We start from the raw sequence: 9,499 nt of genomic DNA on the forward strand, positions 1-9,499 counted from the left end.
CTTGCATAAAACCAATCGAACCTAACAACTCATCGTTTACATAACACATAGCTCAACAAAAACACTTAGACAAATTACATATCCTCAACAAAAACACTTTAATAAATTACATATCCTCAACAACAACACTATTACAAATTACATATCCTTAACAATAATACTTTGACAAATTACATATCCTCAACAACAACACTTTAACAAATTATATATCCTCAACAAAAGACTCAGTATTCATTGATCACAAGATCTCAAATAAGACTCTCACAAGATATACAAAAAAGACACTCCGAAGATCCACAACAACAAGATCAAGTTCACCAATGATAAAGACGTGCAATAGAATGAAATGCAATTTCAAGTTGACCTAACAATACACACCCACTTTCTCTCAGTCCGGGACCCATAGGGGACATATCAGTCCATGCATCCATCGCGGCACGCGATATGACTCTCGACAATAGTAACCATCGCTGCAGCCATACGTCTCTCGAAATATAACAACCATCGTGGCGTGCGATACATCCCTCGAAATATAGTATCCATCCAGCGCGCAATACGTCCCTCGAAATGGTATCTCCTATTTAATTTCTTATTCTTTCTCAATTTACATAACACTTGTCACAACCATGCCTCAGAATAATACAGATGACATGTTCACACAAATAATGAGGAGTTGACCATTTCATAACATTGCACAATTCACAACAACACAATCATAATTCAACATCAATAATGATTCAACAAGCCTTTCAAATCATTCTCAACACAACAAAAAAACAATTAATCACATTGCCTTTTATTATCCCTCTTTCATCGTTAATTAGAATAAATCAACGTGGATATGTCAACCCATAACCAAGTCTCATTACCCCAAACACATATTACAAAGAAATATACGAATTTCATATGCTTAACAAGATTTTAGAAATTCACTTGCCTAATTTAATCAAACAATCACTCGGGAACTTGAGACTTCCCATTTTGTTGCACTTCCAACTCAAATCAATCTATTCAAATTTATAGTCAGAATAATATTTTGAAACTAACAACACCCATGTTGCTATAGGTATATCCTTGACCCAGAAACTCATTCAAATATTTAATAAAATTTCTAAATCTTGATTCCAACCAATAGGTCAAATCTGATATTTTCTAAATTTCAAGTCTAGAGTTAAGTTGTAATTTCTCCAAACACTATGACCCTGATAGTTTTTTTTAATAATGTAATACTCACAATATTTAATCACATATCCCAATATAATATAAACGCTTAAATTATAATGTAATAAATAAATATGAACTTTAATTGAAATTCACTAGTGGCGGAATCAGTGTCTCACTACAAAAATAGGCTGTAACACTAACCTTCCACAATATATTATTACATCATAATCAATGTATGATAATTATATCATCACTACCTTAAAAGCATATTGTCTCTCAATTGAAAAGATCACCAACAATAGCACGTGAATTGCAAATTTCTAAATTCTGAATCTATTGTTCTCTTTTCTTATCATTTTTTTCTCCCAACTCCAACAATATTATATTATAATAAAGTGTTATACCCCTATACACAAACATGGGAACTAAGACTTATAGTATACCTTCGATAATTCCCCTCGAATTCTCCTTTCTCATCCACAAATCGTAATAATAATCATAATTGAAATATGACATCTACTAATACACATTCAAATTCACAGGTTTGTGGCCTTTATCCGAAGCATTCGACCCTCGTTTTAGGCTACTCATGTAAGCTTCTGTTCTCCCCTTCTCTCTTTTCTTTTCTAAATTAATTATGTTTTAAAAGTGACAAACCCTAGTAAGTTATTTTAATACATGGACAAAAATAAATTATATACCAAACTCATTAATCACCAATTAAATTAAAAGAAATTATTTAATAAACATCTGCCAATTAAGTAACTATAGTTATCGAATAGTTCAAAACTCGCAAATCAACTTCATTGACTGATCATAAATGACTCGAAAGTACTATCGAGAGGGGTAAAACAATATATATTTTTTATGAAATATTCCTAAAATGATTTTTAGGGCCATAACAATATATAGTGCATATTGCAAGGTGATAGTGGATTAACTTAATATATTAAAATATAAAAAACAGATTGTTACAATTTTCTGAAAAGATACTAGTAAATTTCAAAATTTAGGGCAATATGTATTACGACCTCTCAAGTAAATGTATCATTGACCAAATTCTTATTAAATTAAATTGTTGAATGTATATGTAATGTATGAACATTATATAAATAGTGTAAGATTGTATATATGTATGATATATAACTATCATTAGATATGTATAAATAATTCATTTTTTTACAGCCATTTTTTCGTTTTCACCAAGTCACATCCTTCTCTTACGTATGATTTTCTTTTAAACCTCCAACTCTTTTCACACTCATTTTTGGGTCTTCTCTCATAATATCCACCCTCAACTCATGGATTTTCCATGAGTCTAGGTGAACAATACCTGATGTCGGGTCAGGTTCAAGACGAGGTCACTTTTGCATTAGTCACCTTCAACATAGGATTTTGGCCTAATTCAAGGTGCACATATCCAAGGAGGGACTGGGGCCAAAACATTACACCCTTGGAAGGTGAGTTGGTGAGTTAGAAAAAAAGCTCAGCTTATTTGGATCAAAGAAAACATTTACTTTATTTGGTCGACCTCTTTTAAGGCTATTTGTGGACTACTCTGAACAAGGCCCTATGACCACTTCCTAATTTCTAGAGAAGATCCCTTAGCAAGACTAACCGGGCAAGTTCTAGTTTGGCACCAATTGTTGAACAATTAAATATTCTCACACTCACTTGGCATATCATTGCATTATTAGATTATCAGAATTCCCATTTCAAGTTTTAGTTATAGGTCATGCAGTTGGTGCATTTTCATGTCATGCTTAGAGCCAACACATTCAACTTTTCTGAGCCTATACACCAAGCCCTTTGTAACGGCCCGCAAGTACACCCTACAAGTTAAAGCATTCTTGTGTCGCCACACTGAAATTGAGACTTCAAGAAGTCTTTCAAACCACTCGTATCATTCAATGCATAAATAAACATTGTAAAATGAGTAAGAATTGAAAACTTTCTTCACGCACGAAGAACTCCTTCCATAGTCAATGCGCAAGCCGAATACTTTATTTTAAAACATTAAACCTTTCCAACATTTCATTGAACCATCATAACATTGGAGTATATAACACTTGGTACTAAGCCCATACAAGACATAAAATAAAGACTAAGACATAAAGGAACATGTGGATATTGTCTTCGAATCGATGAGGACTCACCAATACTTCATCTTCAACCCTTAGAAACCTATCCATCCTCCATGACATATCAAGAATTCCAATTCCCTACACTTTAGTCAAAAAGGAAAAAGAATGGGTTAGCACATTAGATGCACTAAGTATGGAGCCATGCAAAAACCATGAAAAAGGGTCATTTAGAAAATAATATGCTTTTCATGAATTTTGATTAAAACATCATAGTATAAGCATAAGAACAATATTTAACACCTTAGGAACACATAAGAAATCATTTAAGCAATTATTCACATTATTTAGGAAAACATTATTGTGAGCTATATCACTGTTACAGTGAAGTTCCTTCCCTGCACAGTGAAGTACTTTTACTTCATCTTAGACACTTCCTAGCATGTAATTCCCTCACTAAAAGCTATCCTAAGACTCACTTAAGTGAGAAAAAGAGAGACCGCCCATACACCCTCTCTAGGCACACCTAAATGATCCTTAATACCACCTATAATGAGATACACACCAAGCACATAAACATGAGATCCTCCAACCAAAGGTGATTCTAAGTCTTATTTGAGTGAATTGTGAAGCGACCGCCCATACAATTCCTTACACACACACACTTAAGAGATCCTATAGACTACCTAAGATAGAATCATTCTCACTTAATACATAAACACATAGATAATATGACACTCTCCTTACAAAGACTATAAAAAGACTTACTTAAGTAAATCAAGAAGATAACGTCCATGATTAACATCTTCAAGATTACCTAAATAATTCTTAAGGCTACTTAAGCCTCAGATCATGTCCACATAATCAACATCTTCCCTAACTAGAGTCATTCTTAAGACTTATCTAGCTAAGATACGTAGTGACCATTCCTATGCCCCCTTCATCCATAACTAGGCAACCCTTAACTACTCTAGATAAGTACTCATTCATTTAACATGCTTTCTAAACTTAAGACATTATATTCAGTAGTTCATTTAAGACTCATACATCACATAAGGATATTCAAGTAATGGTCTTGGACAAGACCTAGGGACTCTAACTAACAGCGTAAAAGCCTATTGTGCAATGTCTATATAGAGTCCCATACCACCACCTAAACTTCATAGAACTTCTCTAATGCTAATAGGTATCCCATATTATGAGAATAGACAATAACCGACATAGACCATGATATCTAGTCATGAAATCCGGAGTTCTAACATACTCCAATGAGGGTGTTCTACTTACCTAGGGTAGAACTAGGACACATCCCATGTAGGCACATGGTTAAGGAATATGAAAGGCTTTTATGCACTCTAGTCGCATTCTCAAGTAGAGCTACATTGTACTCTAGTCTCCTTCTCAAGTAGAGCTACTTTTAATGACACAGTCACTCGGTGCTAGACTTTGTTCTCATAGAGTAATTGACATTAAAGGATCACATGAAAAGGTTTCATATCTAGTTCATAACCCAATCATATTCACCTTACCAAAGAGGTCCACTAGGGATACCTTTCAATGGCGACTAAGATAGCTCATCATGACTTTCCTAAGGATGATATGATTCCGTTCCATCCAATCAACCCTAAGTCCATCATCTTTTACATGAAGGATACCATTACGGTTCTCGACTTCAAATTCATAACATAACCTTACCACTAGGTGTAAGGTTCCACGTACATGACCTTCTTAACATTATTTAAGGTCTCACATATCATTCATTCATATATGACAAGGGTTCATTAAACCTACCTAGTGAAGACATTTCATATTCACATATCATTCATACATGTGTCAAGTAAGGGACACAAGTCTACCAAAACATGACACAACCTACTTAACTTTATTACATATAACATATCATTCTTTGAATCACTTAGGAATGGCCCTTATCACCTTTATGTCATCCTATACATTACCATATCATCATTAATATAACCATGACAACTCATATAGTCAATTTTGAACAATCATGCATTAACATCTAAGACTACACACATAAGAACATAGTCATAGTCTAACATGATCTCCTAATATACATAGAAGGAACACTCAGTTTCACATTACTTCATATGTAGAAAGATATGATTATACTTTAGATAAATCAACTACACAAATCATCATAGTACTTCAAGTAGTTACAACAATTCCATGATCATCATAATATATAAAGTAACACTGACAAGGCCACATCAACTCACATAGCATTGCCACTATAAGTGGAACATGCGAATCATCATTGTAATACAAAAGCTATGCATAATATTAAGAGAGTTAGGGCATCATACAACCCATTCAATCTCACCACTTCAAGCCAAAGCTAAATCATCCAATTCAATACCATCAGGCCCTTACTATGTCCATGAACATCAATTCAATACATAAACTATAATACTCAATGAATCTAGGTCAATTCAATATATACTTATCAATTTTAAGACCAATTAGATATCAATTGAATACAATTCTTACATCATTCAATATCCCATAGAAAACTACACTAGAATTCATAAGCATTAAGTCAACATCAATTAAATAAGCTTAATATTCAATGGAGCTAATAATATACAATACTCAATAGATCAAATTTAAACAACCTATGAACCATACAATCATAATCTATACATGAATCAAAAGTCCATAACAATCTACACATGAATTCATGAATATCAAAGCATGATCACATAATCTATATTTTAGTCAAATTTAGAGATTTAAGAGGTTCAAGGGTTCATGGAGAATTGCATTGGAAAACATTAAATATACATCAATAATATCATATCTCAATGTTTGAAAACGTTTCATGTAAGAACCCAAGACTTAGAGTAGAAATTGGACTTTTTCATATTTTTAAAATCTTTGAAAATCATCTCTGAAATTGACTCTAAGGTGATAGCAAGCCTTAGATGAAGAACTCTCATACCTTATTAGAATAATCTAATGATAATTGAAGATGAAACTCCATTGAAGATCCATCTTCAAGATTTATCTTCACCTTGAGATCTCATGCAGGTTTTTGAAGAAACTTTGGGAGGGAATGAGTTTTGATTTAGGTGCTAGGGTTTAAATGAGAGTTTTATGACTTATATACTTTTAAAATACCCATAAACACCAGAAATAACCATCCTCCTATTTTATAAGACTTGGAATAAATTTCCCAAAAACCCAAGCCTTAATAGAAAAATTGCAGGCAGTGCAGGTCCAAACCACGCCGTGCTAACAACGGATCATTTGTAGGACCACTCCCCGTCGATGGGGGTCTCATGGTTTGGTTAAGAGGTCCAAAACCTGCAGACTTTCAGGCTCCATCGACGCTCAAAGTTCATGAGCTGTCGTTCCATCGACAGGTCGTCGTTTGGCACTGCATGCAAGCTGTCATGCAAATTCATATCTTGATTTGAGGTCCTCCTCTAGGGCCCCTTGTGGGTCCTAGGTGGAGTCGTACCCAGATGCTAAACCTCTAAACATGCACCTCTAGGTATTAGGAACATAACCAAACATGTACAACATCAAAAAATCCATGCAACATGCTAAGACACATCTAAACTCATAAGGACGTCTAAAGGTTATCTTTCTAACGTCACCGGACGTTCTTAGACGTTTGACCTTCAAACCTTACCAAAGACAGCATGCTGTCTGTAAAAAATATTATCAACTATATAAGAACCTCATAAGCTCATTACTCACACATAAGCACATGAAAACACATAAGGCACATAGGTGACTAGTCGTCGAACGTCTTTGTCGTCCCTTGACATTTGACTTCAAACTTAATCCAAAATCTTGAGACACTACCTCTACATCATTTTTAACCATATTAGGACTTCAAGACTTCATGTCACACACATTAGGCACTAGTTTCACCTACGTCATTTTTGGAGGTGTTATACACTTAAATTGGATGGGGATCATTTTTTTTCATTTCATTAACCACTATGCTTCAATATGGAATGCTTCTACACATACACTTACTAATACATGCCGGTTCCACAGGAATTTAAGCAATCTCTTGAGGAAAAAGAATAGAGACAACAAACCCTAAGAGAGGATCGTGAGTTGAGATACTCAGACTTCATCCTATCACTCACATTTCACTTACCCCACCCCAATAAAAGATAGTGCAATTGTCTCCAATGCATAAGAAATCCTAGAAATAATAATGGTAGGTGAATCAAACTTGTGGTGCATAGCGCTGATGACCTATCAATAAGCGGGTGGGTCTGGTTTCCCAGAGCCTATAGGGTAAGTATTTCGATCACCTGCAGTAGTGCCCACATCTCCAAGGCTGACACCATTATTAGTTAATCCACCACTCTATCAGTACCATTAGTAGTGCTCACTGCTCTGCTCGCAGGCACTAAACTAGATGCTCAAGAAGCTAACTCTTGCACCCTCCTCTAGCGCATCTCTTCATCAATTATTGAGTCCCTCCTATCCTGTTCCACCTATGCCCGCTACCTTTTTTCTGTCATAGGCCTTATCACCGGCCTCAACAGTGTTTCTAGAATGGTGCCTCTTGCCATGAACACGTGGTTTGGGCTATGTCTCAAGAGATGTTTTAAAGAAGGCCTCAAGAACAGTATCTTCAGCTTGCTCTATGGGGGCATGCTCCGGCGCAATCTCCCACATCTCGAAGATAACATCAACATCACCGCGTAGGATAGCCAGCTTAGTCTGAAAGGCAGTGAGATCAGTGGTGGAGGATGGTCGTGCCAGAACAAGCAACTCAAATGCGTCAAGGCATTTGAGAAGCACATGAATTTGCTGCTCTATTTACTTAGAAACTCACTTCTCTTTGCGGTCCTGCCTCCGCTATGGATTTTTGTATCCACGACTGTATATGATGGAGGAAGGTGGCTAAATAACCGGTGCACCTCTCGCATTGTATGTAGGCTCCCAGTAAGGACTCTTCGTTCCTTAGTGATCAATCGGGCCATCACTCCCTTTTTATTTGTCATTTTCGTATCCCTATAGATTTTCCATTATTCATCAACACACCACATGTTTTGTTCATTTTCTACGGGGTGAGGTCATCTGTTCAGTGTATAGGTGCAGCTCCTGATGTAGTGACCTCATCAGATGAGGCATGTTGTTCCTGTTCCCCTCTTCTGGTGGCTCTTAAGAGTTGGCATCGGTTGAGGTGTCCGACTTGGACCATAAAGACTGGGCCAACCCTAATCCTAAAGATGTGGCAGACTCGGATCCGGATGCTGAGCCCCCTTTTGAACTGGATGCAACCCTTGTTGGTGAGCCGATTAGTATACGCTCCTCATCAGACTAAGAGGCAGTGACTACATCGGGGTTCACCTTCAGGGGGTTTCCCTAGTGATTCGGGATGGTGTCTGTGGTGTCTTTATGCCAGGAGGAACATAGGCTGGGTCCTTCGTCGAGTCGGTGTCTTCATCAATCAACTAGTAAGACGGGGCTACTAACTTGGATTTACCCCTTTTGGAGTAGACCACTTGAATCTTTGGAGCCATGGTACCTGTGTAAGCAATTGTTAGTACCAAAATAAATTATGAAATAATCAAAATAAAAAATTAAATAAATTAACATGCTGCATGTCACATCCCGAGCCTACATCCTGGACGTGACCGGCGCCCAAAGACCATAGTTGGTCTTGAGCGAATCCTTGACCTGACTTACTTAACTTAACGAAAGACATAACTTAATCATACGACGAGAAACATTCTCATAAAAATAACTTAAATGTCTTGGCCAAAATTGCACTTAAGTCTCAAAATTAGAATATGTGAAATGTAAGATAAGGAGAGACTCAAACTTAACAATCTGACTGACTATCTGTTGATGAAGCCTCTATAATACTAGGATGAATGTTGTTACAAACCCCACAATATTCTATAAGTAAAAACATGGAAAGAAATAAAAGTGTCCTCCGGAATGAAGAGAGTATCACCAACTGACTCTGAGCAGCTCATTGGATCAAATATGCGCCCAAAGCCGATTCTAGTTACCTACGTCTCCATCATTATATGATGCAGGACAACTAGTATCAATACATTGAATGTATGTGTAAGCGAGTTGTAATGCTCAAATAAAACTTATGCTTGAAAAAAAGTAAGAAGGAACACTTACCTTTACTTTGCTCAACTCATGAATAACATAACTCAATATAACTAACTCATTCCTATATATAAGAGTTTAAAGACATGTGCAATATAAATAAAAGCTGGTTAAAACATGGTTTTAAACTC

This window comes from Solanum pennellii, chromosome 6 (genome assembly GCF_001406875.1).
Source record: "Solanum pennellii chromosome 6, SPENNV200".
In the NCBI taxonomy this organism is placed as follows: Eukaryota; Viridiplantae; Streptophyta; class Magnoliopsida; order Solanales; family Solanaceae; genus Solanum; species Solanum pennellii.